The sequence below is a fragment of the Aricia agestis genome, chromosome 19 (assembly GCF_905147365.1).
Source record: "Aricia agestis chromosome 19, ilAriAges1.1, whole genome shotgun sequence".
Classification (NCBI taxonomy): domain Eukaryota; kingdom Metazoa; phylum Arthropoda; class Insecta; order Lepidoptera; family Lycaenidae; genus Aricia; species Aricia agestis.
In genome coordinates, this window is record NC_056424.1 from 2,369,708 (window position 1) to 2,389,983 (window position 20,276).

The following is a 20,276-nucleotide window of genomic DNA, read 5'->3' on the forward strand; positions in this document are numbered from 1 at the left end:
AAAATTATAATCATAAATCAATATACTAGACGTATAATTTAAATCGATTAAGTCTAAATTATGGAACATCCAAAACACATTTTTACTTCTCTTAGCTTACAAGGAAACAAGTGGGTTATTACATAATATTGTCGATCAGAACTGCGCAGTTTTCCTCTCAGATACCTAGATATTAGAGTAAGTTAATAATATGCATGAATGATAATACGCTTAGAGCATTGAAGGTATATAATCATGTAAAATATTATCGCTTACGTGGCGCTTACGGACGCTTAGATGGACGGCACTTGTCGTCGGCAGCCAACGACGCGTGCCGTTCGTCTATAAGAAGCCATTTTTTCTTGAATGCAGGTCGTTGTAGCCGGTGCCGTAAATAGCCTTTTTTGCGCCCTGTGCCGTGTGCGAGATTCTATAACTGCGGTCTGCGCCCCTGTTTCTCTTTTAGATATTATAGGTACCCGAGCAATGCTACGCATAGGCCCCCCACTGGTTGTAGCCCTGACGTCACTGCGACCCTTGAGAATTATCCATTGTGAATCCTTCACAAACCTTGAAGAAGAAGAAGCCTTAGGTTACACGTTCTACATTATCGTAAACTTTTTTTCCTGAGATTAGCGCGTTCAAATAAGCCCTTTCAAATAATTTCCCCCCGTTTTTTCCACATTTTCCTCTACTTCCTCGCTCCTATTAGTATTAGCGGATAAAAATAGCCTATAGCCTTCCTCGATAAATGGAATATCTAACACTGAAAGAATTTTTCAAATCGGACCAGTAGTTCCTGAGATTAGCGCGTTCAAACAAACAAACAAACTCTTCCCAATTATAATATTAACTGTATAGATTAGTATAGATTTTTCTAACGCGCGCCGAAAATCTATGATCATGTTTTAAATTTTGTCGGTACTCCATTCTTTCAAAGCGCTATCGATAGCGAAATTAGATGTCAGAAATGTATGGGATTTGACATAACGCATTAGTGTCATGTCAAATTCCATACATTTCTGACATCTTATACCTTCGTTATGGCACTTGCGATGCTTTATGTCAAATCACTGTTACATACATTTTACTGGCGAAAACATTTTGACTATAGCCTGGAGAGTGGAGTGCTGCCCGTTGATTTTTTGTAGAGTATAATTGTATAGTAAAATACTTAGGGCCTGTTTCACCACTTCCTGATAAGTGCCGGATAGGCTATCCACAACTTAACTTGACAGATGGAGTATGGATGCATCTGTCAAAAAAGTTGTGGATAGCCTATCCGGCACCTCATCAGGAAGTGGTGAAACAGGCCCTTAGTATATTATGTATCATGTATATTTTATATCTTGAAATGCAGTTACAAATATAGTAAACGTAATGTTAATTACACTGACCAATGATAACATAACTAATTGCATTAGATATTAATTATTGTAAGTCCACGACAACCCAAGCTATCATAATATTTTAATATGCGATTAGTGAGATATCCTATTAATATTCATCATAGTAGTTAATTATATCTTTCAGTTAATTTCTATCTGCAAACTACGCATTCCTGACTCACAGGTGGGGTGGCCTTGTTTGGTCGGATTAAAAGTATTGATATTTTTTTAAACAATATTGCATAAGCTTTTATCGCGGGTGTTGAGCGACCGAAAATAGAAATTCCGTAACGAAAAAAACCTAACAAAAAAGATGTGTCTGTCTCTTCACACACAAACCCGTTGAACCGATTTGGTTAAAAGGTATGGAGATACTTTGAGTCCTGGGAAAGTAGGTACTTATGATACTTTTTCTCGGAAAATGTACAATTCCCGCACGATAAAAAAATTTTGGTGCAACGGAATCGCAAGCGTCATCTGGTATTGTAAAAAAAAAATAACAGAATATTTAAAAATGTTATAAAAGAAGAAGGGCATTTTATGTGTGGAATACGTACCCACACATTGACACACAAAATAAAATGGCTTAAGAAGTTTCTGCCATGGCTTTTGTCATGAACAGTTATGTAACTTTAGTAAAAAGTTACATTTAACCACCTGTAGCGTAATTAAAAAGATCAGAAATATTTAGAGTAGCTTTAACTCATTGTTATAGTCTGGACTGAGCTAATCTAGGTAAAAGAATCAGTTTAAATATTATATCCCTGAGAAAATCAGTGTCAAATAAAAGTATTTTGTAATTGAATCTATGTAAAACGATAAGAAATTTATGTAACGGTAGATTCAATTAAACAGATTGCATCTCGCTACAACTTCATTGTGATTTGTGAAAGGAGTTTTTAACGGACACGATTCAAATTTAGAATGTGATAACGCGATAACTTTTTTATTGTTTTTTAAAGGGTACAATAGAATAAAATAGAATAATTATTTATTTGCAGCTATTACTTTCTATTACAATAAGATACAATAAAAATAACTTAAATTATGATAATATTATAACAAAATAATGACAATGGACCAAGCTCAAGGTGTTAGCACACCTAGCAGGTATCCAACGCCGGTCTTCCGCTTGACCCATTCCGTGACCTCACAGCCGTCCCAACTTCCCAAGTCTCCATTATTTCAATAGAAATTAACAATGAATCAGGTAAACATGCAATTATCAATATACTATAAAATTATAACAATAATATGAAATCAACTAATTGAAATTTTAATAACAATAAATAACTAAACATTTCATTAAACTCATTAAATATTTGTATTAATAATTAAGGATGTATATAACACGAGCTTTTGCCCGCGGCTTCGCTCGCTTTAAGAAGTATTATTATATACAAACTTTCATGCCCTATTTTAACCCCTTGGAGGTGGAATTGATCAAAATCCTTTCTTAGCGGATGCCTACGCCATAATATCTACCTGCATGCCAAATTTCAGCCCGATCGGTCCAGTGGTTTGGGCTGTGCGTTGATAGATCACCATGTCAGTCAGTCACCTTTGAGTTTTATATATAGACTAGCTGTTACCCGCGACTTCGTCCGCGTCAGCAAAATGTGATAAAAAAAGAAAATGAAAAAGAGAGAAATTTTCCCCTTCCTTACCCTAATAGTAAAAATGGGGGATCTTGTTAAGTAGTTGATCACTTTTCATGAACTTAAAGTTGTAGATAAAAACGCCAATACTGTATAGAAAATTTTAAGGATAACGATTAAGAGATTTTTTTTTATTTTTAAACAAAAATTGAAACCGACTTCCAAGGTAAAGACAATAGTAATTTTCTTAAATGAACTAAAAAGTATTAATTAATAATTCATATTCTGTACCTACTCAGTATTTCTGTTCTCAATCTTCATAATTTGAAGTCGGTACCAACTACCAGTTATATAATTTGCAGTTATATTTTGTCATAGAATTGGCGATTAGGTTAGCTGGTAGTTGGTACCGACTTCAAAATAATGAAGACTGAGAACAGAAATACTGAGTACAGAATATGAATTAATTGATACTTTTTAGTTCATTTAATCTAGATCTACAAAAAAGCGGTAAATCGCACATAGAAATTGCGCTAAAGTTAGCTGCTACGTTAGTAAAAATTTAAAGCGCAAAAAATAAAAGACTTACAAGCTTTTTTGTTTTCTACGCTTTTTATAAAGTTTTCTATTAACTACTGGTGTCAAGTGCTTATTTATAGATTTTTGTTCTTCAATTGTTTTAAAAAGCTTTTAACAGATACTTGTATGATTTGTCCAACTGAGCTTGATTAGATATTTTTATATCGATTATTAAACATTGTACAGCTGATCAATTGTGTAGCTTTATTGTTATTTTTGCTATATGTTCCGCGCGGCTTCGCCCGCGTAATAAAATAAATAAATACACAACAATAAAAAAACAAAGTGAGTTTTAAGATAAAAAGAATTTTTTAAGAGAAACTTGAGTAAAAAAAATGTGTTTATTATAGATATCAAAGACCAAAAGACTGAAAATGTTAGTCTTTTAACGATTCTATGCTACTGCATATTTTTTTAATAATTGTATGGGCAAATTCAAGACGTTCAGCTTATTTCCATAAAATCATAGATGTCAAAAAGAACTCTTTCAGCACTGCTCTTATTTCAGTGAACTTCATACAAGGGACATATACACACCCTAAAGTATAATCACTTTGGGTAGAGTTGGCAGTATCTTAGGCCAGTAAAGGTCATCTTTATAATAGTTGAGTCGCCAAAGGCACAATGTGGGGAAAGCCATATTTTGTTTTTGCGGTTATATAATATAATCATTTGCTATTTATTGTTATGTGTCATAATTACATACGCATAACTAGTCCAGGGATTTCTAAACTTTTAAGATAACTGAACCGCAGACTTGAATTTTATGGAACACCAGTTTTCATCACAACATTCAAGCTTTGCGGGGTCCCAGGGGGTCGCGACCCAAAGGTTGGAACTTGGAACACACTGGACTAAACCATCGGCCGACTAAAAATCTGCAGTATGCGGGGGCTCTAACACTATAGTTCCAATGCTTTATGACATAGCAGATAAACATTTACTTGTATCAACTATAATATAGTGAAGAATGTTACTGAAATAGTCGTGCGCCGCGCGTTGTACGCAAACAAGTGATCTCATCAACATACGAATTACGATATATAGCACAGAATACATATATTAGTAACAAACGGTAGTGAAACTACTATACTACTTCCAGTATTACGATATTGTAAACAACAAACACACAATACCTACAATCACTTAGGCATAATCAAAATAACGAGGGAAATAATTTCAAATAAACTTTGACATTTTATATGAAGTTGGGGGAGGCCGAAAATTCGCCGTTTTGATTTTTTTTTTTAATGAAATAAGGGGGCAAACGAGCAAACGGGTCACCTGATGGAAAGCAACTTCCGTCGCCCATGGACACTCGCAGCATCAGAAGAGCTGCAGGTGCGTTGCTGGCCTTTTAAGAGGGGATAGGGTAATAGGGGAGGATAGGGATGGGAAGGGAAGGGAATAGGGGAGGGTAGGGAAGGGAATTGGGCCTCCGGTAAACTCACTCACTCGGCGAAACACAGCGTAAGCGCTGTTTCACGCCGGTCTTCTGTGAGAACGTGGTATTTCTCCGGTCGAGCCGGCCCATTCGTGCCGAAGCATGGCTCTCCGCCGTATATAATTTAGACTAATTTTAGTGAGCTGTGCACTGCATCAATTTAAAAAAAATAGTAGCCCAAATTCAGGGCCCTACATTTATGCAGCCACTTAGAACCGAGACTTAGATTAATACGACGAAAATGTATGTGCAATGGCCGAAAAGTATAATAAATCATTGACAATGCATTAATTAAACACAGTAGTGCCAAGCACACGTCGCGTTAGCAGCTACAAGCTACATCGTAATTTACGACATCATAAAATGCAAAATGACGTTGTTAACACATTGTATTATACGCCAGAACGGTTTTAGCGCCTACATCATAATATTATGTCTGGGTGGAACTGGTAACATTTTGTATGCTACGAGAGCTGAGAGATCCTGACACCTCATATCAATACTAATATTAGGCATCCATTACACGGTAGGTTTTGCTGTCAGTTTTACCACAGCCATGGTTGTAGCTGATGGATAACCTATCGTGTAATATAATATATATATTACACGATAGGTTATCCATCAGCTACAACATAATCGTGGTTGCATGAAGTTGATTGACGAAAATCTGGATATCTTGATTTTTGCTTCATGCAACCATCAGTTACGAATTTTAGTGAGTATTGTCACATCTGACAAAATAGGAAAATAATTAGAAACGTATACTAACCTTTGAAAATTTTGGCATCGACTGACATAAAACTGAAGAGAAATGGAGTGACCGTCTAATTACTAATACCATTCGTCAGTCCATCAGTCCACCACCAGTCAAACATAATTCATGATTGACAAAATTGACTGCCGCTTGCATGAGCGTGTAATGGATGCCTTATAAATGCGAGAGTGTGTCTGTCTATCTATTAGGTACGTCTTCACTTTTTCATTTGATAATGTCTGGATGTGCTACAGCTTGAGTACGGTTGCATACAAAAATGTCCCTTCTCCTTTGGTATGGTAATACTTTGAGTCGCGGGAAAGTATCCTACTTCTCTTCCGGAAAAGTATAGGGTTCCTCGCAATAAACATATTTTGGCGCAGCGGAGTTGCCGGTGTCATGTTTTTAAATATTATGACTATTATGAGTTTTGACGTAGTCGAATAATAGTATAAATCTAAGTTCTACTCCTTCAGTCTATAGCTATGAGAATTATATTACGATGCCTGCGTCAAATCTAGCGCACGTACCGATTTCCGCATAGTTAGTACTTAGTACCACTTAAGAGGAGTCCACACCGCCGTTTTTCCACACAAGCGTTGTCCCCTGTTTCCTCCCTGGATAATGCCGGTAGAGTTATAATTTTTTCCTGAATATCTATGGCCACTAATACAATGTCCCTATGTTTTCTTTTTTTTTCATAATTTAGTTAATAAAAAAGATATGAACGTTCAAAAACCCAAAAAAATGGCCAGATTTTCCTCTGTGTTCAAACACCCAGAAAACAATACTGGCTAGAATATACAAAAAAACTAAAACATAGAAACACAACTCAATCCTTGCTTTAATTCTTAATGAAAAAAGTACTTAAATCGGTTAAGTTTTGGAGAAGGAATCAGCGGACAACGAATCGAAGATTTTCTGTTCTTTTATTAGAACTTTTGTCGTGTTGTCTCTATCGCGCCCTGCGGTGGGAGACTTGAGATTGGTGAGACAGCAATACATTTTCAAATACCTATTTTCAATTTCTCTCGCCCGTGGTGTATCCTCTTAAGAAACTCGTACTTAATTGATGACTTGCTAAACTTGTAGAAACCTAGGTAGTCTAACCACCTACTTAGCCTGCCTCCGCGATAAAACTCAACTCGAGCTTTGAAGGAAAACTATAACGACAGGTACGCTTGATAGTTTAGGAGTAGCATAAACATCCAATACAAATATCGTCGCTGCGCGTGCGATACCGCGTATGAGCAGTTGATAAATACCGCGTAACAGCAAAATGCGCAAAATTGAGATATAGTGCCAGCCGATTCGAAACGCATATTGGCTTATTAGGCTTCACAGAATTTAAATTATCCAATTAGAAACTTACATTTTGCCATCGAAACAATACCGCGAAACAGTAGGCGGCCGGAAGTTAGAAGCAATTCCGCGTATTTTCTACAGCGGCAAGAAAAATGTATCGAAAATAGTAAAGTGCTCCGAGAAATAACTATTTTTCTGAGATAAACCACCACGTAAGTATATTTTAATTATTTTTTAATAGTATTCAATATTCATGCTAGGATGTTTCAATTAATTTACCACCATTTCCATTGCTTTGAAAATCAAGGAAGGTTACATGATCATTATATCTTCACCTTAAAAATACAGACGGCAACCAATCGCCACGACTTAATATGATCACCAGGTTGGGAAAGTAGCTCAGGCGGCCTACCACAACCTTTCCTAAAACTATCATGTTTCCAGAACACTTTGTTGTAAGATTACAATAACCTTACTTTGATTCGTACCATGAACTTTTTAAGGTGTATGAAAACAATCTTGTTTTATTCCTGCTAAGTGATGGGAAAGAACGAACGATATCAAATTATTTGTTTACATTTATCAATGGGTGGAAGCGAGATAAGCAACTATGAAGCGCTTTGTTCCTCTCACACGATTGTGTAAACAAATGAATTGTCATGGGTGGAAGCGAGATAGCAGCTATAAAGCGTTTTGTCACTCTCACACGATTGTGTAAACAAATGAAGTGTCTAATTAGTCTAAACAAATGTAGAAAAAACTTATTAGTGACTGTAGAGAATTTGAATGGTACTAAACATAAATATTTCAATAAATTAAACCGATTCAGCGCTAAATTGTTAACAATAGGAATTAAATCAAATAGTGAAATTGTTGAAAAACCAATGCTGAAACCCAATTAAGACTGGAAGTGTTGGTGTGGTACGCTAAAACAAAAAAGTTTTAAGTGGTGTGTGAGTTGCGCGACTTTGAAGATTGTTTCGATATTTTCTATTATAAGGTAAATAGAAGGTACGTAAATATTTAATTCATTGGTTATCTCAAAACAAAAGCCGTTTTTTATGTACATGGTTAACTTTAAATACAAATAAAGTTAAGACTTTTCTTGTTAATACATAATATGCGTAATTTAAAGTCGTACCGTACTCAATTTTCTAATATAATTTTACTAAAAAACAGTAAAAAATGCAAAACAATCTTAAAAAAGTTGATATTTCACAGCGGATTTAAGATCGCTAGTTTGACGTTAAAGTAATCTTGCTCATCTGTCAAACGGTGTTAAAATGGAGCTCATGGTACGCTGAGAGCGAATGATATTGGGACATGACGTCACAAAACGTCTTGACGGAACAATCATAAAGTAATCTTACTTTTAAGAGGTGATGGTACGAAATCATAAAGTAAGATTAAAATAATACTGCTATAAGAGGTTGTAGTAGGCCTGCAGTTAAGCTGAAGGACCCCGGGGATATGGGCGACTAGTTGTGCTAACCCTACCCTACTTAAACCACCTGCGATTTGCCTTCAGCCGTATACGGAGGGATGTTCTGGATTTGTCAAACACAGGGTTCCCTCCACGACCGGACGGTCTTCTCCAAAAGGGAGCAGACTACCACCAAAGTAAGGAAACGCTTCGGTAAATTGTAGAGTTCCCTTCGGCGTCAGGACCAGGTAAGCCGGGTAGGTTTCCAGCCTCACCCGGAGCCCCAATTGCATTGAAATTTGGAGGTTCGCATAACGATGCCTCCGGATACGGAACAGAGAATAGCTCATTATCTTTGTTACTCTATGGCCCAACGATCGTATGCCTCGTGGCTACTTTCCTTGCCTTTAAACCTTCCGGAACTCCCACTGCAGGCCGTGACGTCCTCTCTGGAACGAAGATGGGCAACTTGGCGAAGACCTTTATACGTGGGAGAGCCATGCTTCGGCACGAATGGGCCGGCTCGACCGGATAAATACCACGTTCTCACAAAAAACCGGCGTGAAACAGCGCTTGCGCTGTGTTTCGCCGAGTGAGTGAGTTTACCGGAGGCCCAATCCCCTAACCCCTACCCTATTCCCTTCCCTACCCTCAACTATTCCCTTCCCTTCCCTTCCCTACCCTCCCCTATTTCCCTATTCCCTCTTAAAAGGTCGGCAACGCACTTGCAGCTCTTCTGATGCTGCGAGTGTCCATGGGCGATGGAAGTTGCTTTCCATCAGGTGACCCATTTGATCGTTTGCCCCCTTATTTCATAAAAAAAAAACCTTCGTAACCAGCTGTCACGATGGATCTCCCGCTAGGGCAGTAGTTGCCGCCTAGGAGACCGTACGGCACCTCCTGGTAACCCTCACCGCTACATTGCGAAGAGTAGCTGCCGCCCGGCTAATGCCCGCCTTATTACTACGAAATTAGTAACGGAATCTGCCTATAATGAACCACCGTACAGAGCTAATCTCCGACAGACTGGATTCTGGCGGCTATACTCTGGAAAGTATAGCTGCACAGCAGCATCCCTACATTTAAGCGTCGGACTCATTGTGACCTTCGACCCTCTGATAACAAGTGCTCCGGGTGGGGGTGCTTTTCTTCAGGTCCATGGAAGAGCAGAGCTTCAGTATGTATTTTTATTTTAAATGATTTTTTTATTTTATTTTATTTGTACAGAAAAACTTACAGCTAAACAAATCTCAATAACGACTAAGTTTGAAACAAATAGCCATTTACAAGTTTTTACATTTAATGACAGTAGTGAGTAAGTATGTTAAAAATAAAAGTTAATAATTGCTAGGAAAAATTAATTAATATACTTAATATTAATAACCTATGAGTCACTGAACTGGTTTCATACCAAATGCATACGCCATCAATCGGTTATTCAGGAGAAAAGAAATCCTTATTTGCCAGTAATTTAATGTGTGATGGTTTGAACGTAAAGGCTATATTTGGGTGAGCACGAATGAGATCATTAAACTGGGCAGAAGACCTACAAATAAACGAATTGCGACGATAATTAGTGTTAAAGGGTGGAATGTGGAAAGAAAGAAAATTGCGGAAATATCTGGTGGGTACATTGTAGGTTATTTTGTTGTGTAGTTCTGAGGAGTCAACGTGATTATTAATAATTTTGCTAAGGTATACAAGATCCGAGACTTTGCGACGGTACTGCAAGGGAAGGAAATGATATTTAATACATCTAACTTCATAGTCGAGAAGGGTATCACCACATTTATACTGTAAGTATCTTAAGAACTTTTTTTGAATAGATTCGATTCTGTAAATGTAAGTGAGATAGCTAGGGTTCCATACTTCAGAACAGTATTCAAGTATACTGCGTACGTAGGAGCAGTAAAGAACTTTGATCGGCTTGAGTGCTCTAAAGTCTTTGCAGGATCTAATAATAAAGCCAAGTGCTTTCGAGGCCTTCTTTACAGCGTAGTCAATGTGCTCGTCGAAAAGCAATTTGGAGTCAACGATTATACCTAAGTCCTTTATCGAGTTCCTATGTGATAGTGCCTGATTGTTTAAAATGTAATTATGCTTAATAATAAGTAGTTTGCGAGTGAAGTTTACAACGAAGCACTTAGAAACGTTGAGGTCAAGTTTGTTAAAAGAGCAATATTCGCAAAATCTATTAAGGTCTTCCTGCAACAATTGAACATCAATACTTGAGGTGATCCGTTTTATTATTTTAGTATCGTCGGCATAAAGATAAAAATGTGAATGGAGAAAGCAGGACGACAAATCATTCAGGAATATCGCAAATAGAAGTGGCCCGAGTAGCGATCCTTGGGGAACACCAGATGGGACGGACATCCAGGATGAGATGAATCCATTCAGTGCCACAGCCTGAGAGCGGTTATTAATATACGAGGAGAACCACCGGAACAGGTTGCCGTGTATACCTGCCTGATGGAGCTTTTCAAGGAGTATGCGATGATCGATTCGGTCGAAGGCCTTACTGAAGTCAGTGTAGATGATATCAACCTGGCAGCCTGAATCCATAGAAGAGCTGACAAAGTCGTACGTAAGAAGGAGATTCGAAGTAGTCGAGCGTCCTCTCAGGAAACCATGCTGCTCAGGGATGAACCAATTGCATAGTGCTGAATAAACCTGGTTATAGACGATGCGTTCAAAAATTTTGGAAAAAATGCATAACTTAGAAATTGGTCTATAATTTTTAATATTAGTTTTATCACCACTTTTATATACTGGGGTAATGAATGCTGATTTCCAGATGTTTGGTAAGTGACCTTCGTTCAATGACCGTTGGAAGAGTATACTCAGAGGTGCGACTAGGCTTTTAGCGCATTTTTTTATGAAAATTGGAGGAATGTCATCAGGGCCGGCACCTTTATTTAAGTCTACAGTTTCTAACAGTTTGAGAAGCTCCTCAATATTAATATTGATACTTCCTATATTAAAATTATTATTATTAAACGAATTTGTGACAGGAGAGGAAGCAATGGAAATAGGGCTAGGCTGAAGAAAATTGGTATGGAAATGAGTCGCAAAGAGATCGCAGATTTGGTCCCCAGTTGACACAGTTACATTCTCAATCTCAAGAGTCATAGACGAAGGGTAGGTGGTCGACTTTTTATTGCTCTTAATGAAAGACCAGAAAGCTCTAGGGTCACATGTTATAGAATCTTGAACCTTGTTAATGAGTCATAGCAGGTCTTTTCGAGAGTCTTAGCTCTTTTTCTGAGAAGTGAGAAAGTTGAGTAATCACTTTGATTCCCGTAAACCTTGAATTTGCGAAAAATTTTATGTTTTTCTTTTAATACCTTAATGAGGGCGGAGCTATACCAGGGGGGGTAGGAATTTGGGCGTATAAGTTTTTTGGGTATATAGGAATTGCGGAGTTCAAACAACGTATCATAAAAAAGTGTTAACGCTTCATCTAACGGTTTATTACAAAGTAACTCGGTCCAGTTAATTTCAAAAAGATTTTTATTAATTAAGTCGTAATCACCGGAGTTGTAAAAATATTTTGTTCTTGTTTTATTCTGTAAAGGACTGTTTCGATTCAATGGTAAGGCTATATTTAATGACTTGTGGTGGGGGATGTCATCAGGTACTAAGGGATCGGGACAGGTTGTGATTTCGAGTTCACAATTTGAGAAAACCAAGTCAAGGAACCTATTATTGTCGTTTCGAACATGGTTACGTTGAATAAGGTCACATTGAAGTAGGGTGTCTGTAAAATTGGTTTGAGCTGTACTGAGTGGTAATTCACAGGCTGCAGGGATCCCCTGTGGATCCCAGTCGATATGTGGGAGATTAAAGTCACCATGATTATTATGATCTATGTCAGATAAAGTAAAAAATCTATGAAAAATTGGGATATCAATTAAAAATTAAGAATAGATAATATTGTTAAATGATTTTGGTAATTAACACGTCATATTTTTGCTAAGCTACAGTGGAACAAAATAAAAAATATTTAATTTTTCTAATAAAAAAATGCAACCTTTTACTAAATTGTTTGATTTCAAAACCGCGTATTCTTTAATATCAAGCCTACTTATTTTGTAACTACTTAATACAAAAACGCGTAAGTGTTTTTGAGTTGACTTTACACAAAACCTAAGCCAATTGCGAACAAATTTACGTTACTAACCACTAAAAGAAAGTGCAAAAAAACTAGCTGTTAAGTTCAGTCGGTAATAGGAGTCAAAATAGCTGAGATATTCAGTTTTTTCTTCCTCCTGTAAAATCATCAAAAAGAAGATACGCGGTATTTACCAACTGCTCATACGCGGTAGCGCACGCGCAGCGACGATATCCAATATCCATACAATCCATATTACTAATATTATAAATGCGAAAGTGTGTCTGTCTGTCTGTTAGCTCTTCACGCCAAAACCGCTGGACCGATTTTGCTAAAATTTGGTATAGGGATACTTTGAGTCCCGGGAAAGGACATGGGATACCTTTTATCCCGGAAAAATGTACGGTTCCTGCGCGATAAACGAATTTTTGCGATGACTCATGAGTTCATCATAATATTATCTGTTTTAAAACGATCAATGATTTTTCCTTATACAATAATTTGGCTATAATATATGTTCTTAACCGACCACTGACCTCTGCAATATTTTGTATGCAAACAGCGCGATTTTCCGAGCTAAGTCAGACAGAAACTTGGATGAAGTCCAACCAGAATAAACTGGAGATCAAAACGATTTTATCAGTTCTTTATAGTTTTAATATAGAGTTACCCCTTACTTGGAGTTGTAAGTACTAAGTTATAAAAATACACGCGCACAGGCTTCCGACATGTGTGTAGTTATCATGGTATAGAAATCAGATTTCTCTTGTGGTGGGTTAATTATTTTTTTTTTACATTAAAATGTCGTCGGATCTGTCAGATTAAGATACTGGATGTTTAGTATACCCCAAAGAAGCTTCCACATAAAGCACTTTGATTCAAAGGTTTGGTAAGCCTGTAGGTACATTTTAAAATATAAAAAAGTAAAGCTTCATATTTTCCTTCCTTGCTGTCTAAAATATATTTATAACTGACTAAATGCAATTTTCTGAATATATTTTCTTTTTCAAAACTTTAAAATAGCTGCAGTTTCTGAACCCACGACTAAAATAAAAAACGCTCTTATTATTTTTTAATGGCTTATAATTAACTGATCACCAGAAATAGTAACATTTCACAGACAAAAATAGTAAACGATCACCAAAATACAGACCACCATTTTAATGTAAAATGATAACCAAAGATTTAACATCTTAAAGCCAAAAAAAATATATATCCACAACCGAATATACAACCTCGTTTTTTGGAAGTCGGTTAAAAATAGTAAATGATCACCAACATTATACTAGCATTTTAAAGTAAAATGATCACCAAAATTAGTAAATGATCACCAACATTATACTAGCATTTTAATGTAAAATGATCACCAAAGATTTATTATCTCGCTATCCTATTTATGCAAAATGACTCCAAATAAATCATTGTTACTTAAACCAAAAGTATTAAACGATCACCAACATTATACGTTAGCATTTTAATGTAAAATTATAACCAAATATATTTTTATTTAGCAAATATCCTATTAAAGAGAAGAAGACAGATAGTCGGACAGACAGACATCGAAGTCTTAGTAAAAGAGTCCCGTTTGTATTCTTTGGGTACGGAACCCTAAAAACGGGACTCTATTACTGAGACTTCGATGTCTGTCCGTCTGTCCGTCCGTCTGTCTTTCTCTAGGGCCTAGGCTCTCAAGAACCGTTCCAGCTAGACTTCTAAAAATTTCACAGATTGTGTATATCTGTTGCCGCTATAACAACCAGTACTAAAGCAAAATAAAATAATTATTTAAGGGGGGCTCCCATTCAACAAACGTTATTTTTTTGGCCTTATTTGCTCGATATCAATAATGGCAACCGGTATAGGCATGTTGATATTTTCGCAAAGGCCTTGATTATATTATGTTAACTTCAATAATTAGGTAATAATAATAATAAAAAAATATTAAAAGGGGCTCCCATACAAAAACACAATTTTAGGTCTAATTTTGTTCTATAACTATATTTGGTAATCATTTACTATATTTAGTGATCATTTACTATATTTGGTGGTCATTTACTATATTTGGTGATAATTTACTTTATTTGGTGATCATTTACTATATTTGGTGTTCGATTACAATTTGAAGTGTTGTCATGACTAAAATAGCTGGTAGTATTGCAATTTTAGACTTTATTTTTTTGGTGTTAATTATATTTTTTTGGTAAACAAGTTTAGGGTATCAGTGCATTTTTTGGTGGTCATTATATTTGTTTCCTTTTTTAATCAGTTTTATCTAATGTACAAAACCTACTAAGTCTCCATGACGCTCGAGTGACTACAAAAATAGCACCCTCCCCTTCTCTACTATTAGTAAGGGGGGCGCGCGGCGGGGGCTCGTCTAAGTCTAAATTGATGAAACTTTTTGAATGTAAAAATAACAGTGGTCAGTGCAGCATATTTGCGTCATACTCATAGCAAAATTTAGGATACTCTCACAAAGCAAACAGCATTTTTCAAAACAGGAAAATTTGACCTAAAAAAGCAGTCTTGCTTTTTTAGGTCTAATTTTCCTGTTTTGTCAGATATCATCGTCAGATACATTTCGTAACAACATTAAATCAGGAGACGAACGACAAAATTTTCCTCGCGCCGAATGGTTAGCATAGTTGACGTCAATCGGATGAATTTATCATTTATGGTGAGAATAAAAATATATGGATATCATAATGCAATAAATGTTCACACACTTTTTTGACAATGTAAGGCTCTGTTCAGACGAAGGAGAATATTAGATGAAAGGGATCCATACTAATATTGTAATTTATGCGAAAGTGGGAATGTCTGTCTGTTACTTCTTCACGCCCAAGCCGCTGAACTGATTTTGCTGAAACTGCATACTTTTTATCCCGGAAAAATATACGGTTCCCGCGCCAAAACTAAATGACTCCCGCAATTTAAAATGTAATAATCGGCCAAGTGCGAGTCGGACTCGCACACGTAGGGTTACAAAATATGCCAAAAATTGTGTTTTTTGTATGGGAGCCCCCCCTACATTTTTATTTTATTTAAATATTATTATTAATTGTACACATAATAATATATTTGAGGTCTTTGTGAAAATTTCAAGTGCCTACCTGTAGCCATTATTGATATTGACCAAAAAAGGCTAAAAAATCACGTTTGTTGTATGGGAGCCCCCCTTAAATATTATTTTGAGTATATTTTGTTGTTATAGCGTTTTTTGTATGTTTTATATTGAAGCTTTGATCTCTCGCCAGTCGTGTCGATGTCGGTCTTCCGTCCCACTGGGCAACGAGAGTAACGGAACCGAGAGTGCTCTTGTGTACTGCGCACACACTTGGGTACTATAAAATTACTTGCTTGGCTAGGTTTCAATGAAACCGGCCACCACCAAAGAGAATGTCATATACTACGTAACAGCCACCATATTATTATATTGAAGCTCAAACCATATCACCGAATTATCAAAGTTTTGATTAACTTTGTTGTGATGATACTTTAAGAATCCTGGGAAACGACATGAAATAGTTTTTATTCCAGAAAGATTGCGTTATCGCATGTTAAACGAAATTCACAAGGCGAATCTACAAGGCGTAAGAATCCTCTACTTGTTGCCCACTCTTCTAGAAATAGGCCATTAACATTCAGCCGTTGGGCAGGGAAGTAAGCAGGGAAGTGGGTAACACGATGTAAATAGTCACTCGCGCTGCCACTCGTCATGCCCCTGCCCCTGCCTTACGTGGCAAGTATGTAGACTGTAGAGGGCTGCGGCCTGAGTGTAAACATTTACTTGCGTCCTTACTGCCGCAGAAGTGTTCAGTTTCAAGGGAATACTGCCGGCAGCAGCAGTAAACGCTCCTATATTTATAATGAATATACATTACTGCTACATAACAATAATAATTATACTCTAATACTGTTTTAAGCTCAAACAATCTCCACTTCAACCTCTTATAATTCCAAATTTTCCTTCCCTCTTGGACAAGAACCAAAGAGATAAGGAAAATCATTATAGTCATTAATTCAGAAACACTCTGACATGATGACATAATGTACCCTTTGTTGTTCTAGAAATCTGAACATAGGCTTCAAAGTAATGTCTCCAATTGCACCTACTAAATGTAACATGTTGTGCTGATGCTTTGCATATATGCCTATATAAATAGGCATATATGTATATATATATATATATATATATATATATATATATATATATATATATATATATATATATATATATATAAAATTGGAGTGTCTATTTGTAATATAGAAATAACCGTTTTTTACTACGTGCATATATGAATATTTAGACGGTACAGACACCAAAATAACAATTTTTAGAATTTTTGTCTGTCTGTATGTCTGTCTGTTTGTTCCGGCTAATCTCCGAATTGGCTGGACCGATTTTGACGGGACTTTTATTGGCAGATAGCTGATGTAATAAGGAGTAACGTAGGCTACTTTTTAACCGACTTCCAAAAAAGAGGAGGATATTTTTTACTTTTTTATGTTTTACCTATTATTTTACTCCGCCATTTGTGGACTGATTTTCAAAATTCTTTTGTTGTTGCATAAGATTTATCACATTTTGTTGACGCGGACAAAGTCGCGGGTAACAGCTAGTAATATATAAAACATATTGCACCAAAGGTGAGTTTGGCACACTTTGAATCCTAAATGACGTCATATTGCATTTGAAAAGGTACCATAAATAATGAGATAATACATCATTTGTCTTTATAATGAGGGTCGTACTGGGGACTGGTTTTTAATAAGAAATAGTAGGGTTATTTCTTGGGTTTTAAATAATTTTAATTCCATAGTGACTTGACCTCTAATGTTATTTTAGATTAAATGATGATGATTTTATCGAAACCGGTCATGTAAAACATAATTGTTATTAATAAAAGTGGTAAAAGTGCATGAAAAGTGTATATTATTTTTATTACTGTAGATTAAATTTGTCGTAAGAAGATTTTTCTACATTACTTACTTAGATCCACATGAAAATATAGTTATGTTCTCAAGCTGGTGTAAATAATAAGTCTAATGAGTATTCATATAACACACGCGTCTCACATATAACAAGCAAATGAAAAAGCATTACAGACTTTGAGCATTTCAAGAAGCCGTTGTTGTGTTTAACTAAGATGTTGGCAGATATTTGCATACACACTTAAGTAAATTATGCAAGAATTTAAAACTTATATTAATACAGACATTTAACCACTTGCCTACCTTATAATTGTGGCACAAATTTTACTACCTGAACTGTCAACGTGTTCTCTCACTCAATCTCATTCACTCACAGAACGGAGTGAGTGAGAGAATGGTAAATGCGTTGACAGTTCAGCGGAAAAACTTAACGCGAAGGTAGTACAAGTACCCTGATTTATTAAATAAATAGGTAGTTAGGAATATTAGTATGGCTATGGCTTAAAAGTTGTAGGTACTGGAGACTAATTACAGTTGATCATTTTCTAGTTAATCTTAGTTATGATACAAACTATTATTTCACATTTTAAACACAAAAATATCTTTAATGCGGATTTTTTAAATCATAAAGTAACACATACTAACTGTATGTGATAGCATTAATTAATAATTTAGTGGTTTTATAATTTTGTCACCTTCTTGGCCAATTAATCATAATTTATATATACGGTAATAGTAAATTAATTTAACATCTGCCTGAATTACTTTAGCAAGATGGTTTGGCATGTCCTGTGTGCAGTATTCATTTGCTTGACCTAAACTTGAATTCATAAGGAAACTGTTCACAAAATTGTTTGGGCTTTCGAGCACGTAAACAGGTTACTCATAAGTGTTTTTCAAACCGAAACCTGAACCAAAGTTATACAAAAGGGTTACGAGTTTATACATTATTAGGTATCGAGGACTTTTGAGGACTTATTAATAATAATTTACGGCGCCTACCTCATCTGACGTAGTGCAGTTTCCAATATCCAGTATTGACACCACAAACTAGTATCCAAGTTACGTTGAGAACACAGAATTGAAAACTTTCACCGCAATCCAAGCCACACTCAGACACACTGTGTAATCAATTACTCAATTTTACACATGAATTCTTGTTTTGTTTTTGCAAAAATATCGCATAGGACCCCAAGTGACGTAAACATGCGCACGAGTTTAGCAAAAATCTGATTTGACTTGCGTAAAATTTCCCGTTTCGAAATTCGAGCTTCGATGACGGCTCTCTTGTTACTGTCAACTGTCAGAACTCAGCTGTCATTTGTCAGCTGAGGGTTGCGACTTTTCGATTATTCTGCCAAGAATCGAAGTTCTTTAAATCGTTTATTATTCGATTTAATAAATTATTTATTTACCTATTATAATTATGTCATATATAAAATATAAGCCACTAACCATCCAAAAATGTGTTGGTCAAGTAGCGTTTTTCAAATTCAAATTCAAATTCAAAATTCTTTATTTGCACAAAACATGGTGAAATTAGGTGTTACAAACATTGATAGGTACCTACATGTTTTGCCTGTTTATGGCATGCAAATGTTTTTAAATATGGAAGTAATATTAATTAAGTAACATGCATATTATGTAAATCTAAATAGGTTTATAAAATTAGGTCTTATCTCATCAGTTCATCACATCACAACATAAGTCAAATATTAAAATCATGTCAAAATCATACATTACATTAAACTATATATTTAAATATTTATTTACATAATTAAATTTGATTATATTTATCGTTTAGATATTCTGAAACAGAGTAGAAATTTTTATCTATGAGAAATTTAAATAATTTATTTTTAAAACTATAATAATTTTCAATTTGCTTTAAGTCAGTGGGTAGTTTGTTATATAGTTTTGGCATCATTATGTATGCACTTTTACTAAGCTTACAAGTCTTTGATATAGGTATTTTGAGTTTATTTTTATGTCGCATGCTTTTAAAATTTTCGTACATCTGTATGTTATATTTTTTTTAAAATAGAATGGTTTCGTAAATATATAAACAGGGTAACGTTAGGATCTTAAACTTTTTAAAATAGGGTTGACAGCTATCTGTTTGTTTGAGACCGCACATAGAGCGTACGCATCTTTTCTGAGCTCTAAAGACACGTTCATGCTCAGTAGCATTACCCCAAAAAACAATACCATATCTTAAAATGGATGCTACGTAAGCATTGTACGTTATATGCAAGGCATCAATACCGACTACTTTTGCTAGCATATATAGTGCATATGAGAACTTTTGTAATTTAGTACATAATATTTCAATGTGGGAATTCCAACTTAAGTCATTGTCAACCAAAAGCCCTAAGAATTTTGTTTCTGTGATTTCCTCTATCGCATGATTATTGTATTTAATATTTAATGTAGGTCGCTTCTTATTTTTGTTAGAAAATGTCATTATTTTCGTTTTGTCAAAATTCAAATTTAATTCATTTTCTTTTAGCCATTCAATTATAATAATCAAAGTATTAAAAATTTTCATCTCAATATCAGTCATTCCGTCGTCAAAAAATAATAAGTTACAGTCATCGGCAAAAATTGTCATAGGAATTTTAATATGTAGAGGAAAGTCATTTATATAAATAATAAAAAAGAGTGGACCGAGGACACTTCCTTGAGGAACGCCGCGAAAAATATATTTGAGTTCAGAGTAATGTAGCTCCTCTGACTTTGTCTGGAAATTTATGGTTT

The 20,276-nt window shown here is 35.5% G+C and overlaps 1 protein-coding gene across 2 annotated transcripts in view; it reads right to left on the minus strand.

Annotated features, from left to right (window-relative positions):
* Nucleotides 1-18,789, minus strand: part of LOC121736353 — a 77,398-nt gene extending 58,609 nt beyond the window's left edge. For both annotated transcript variants that reach the window (XM_042127496.1, XM_042127495.1), the window contains exon 1: nucleotides 18,522-18,789. The gene's annotated coding sequence lies outside the window, so the exon portion shown is untranslated. The remainder of the gene's footprint in view (nucleotides 1-18,521) is intronic.
* Nucleotides 18,790-20,276: the final 1,487 nt, after the last annotated feature.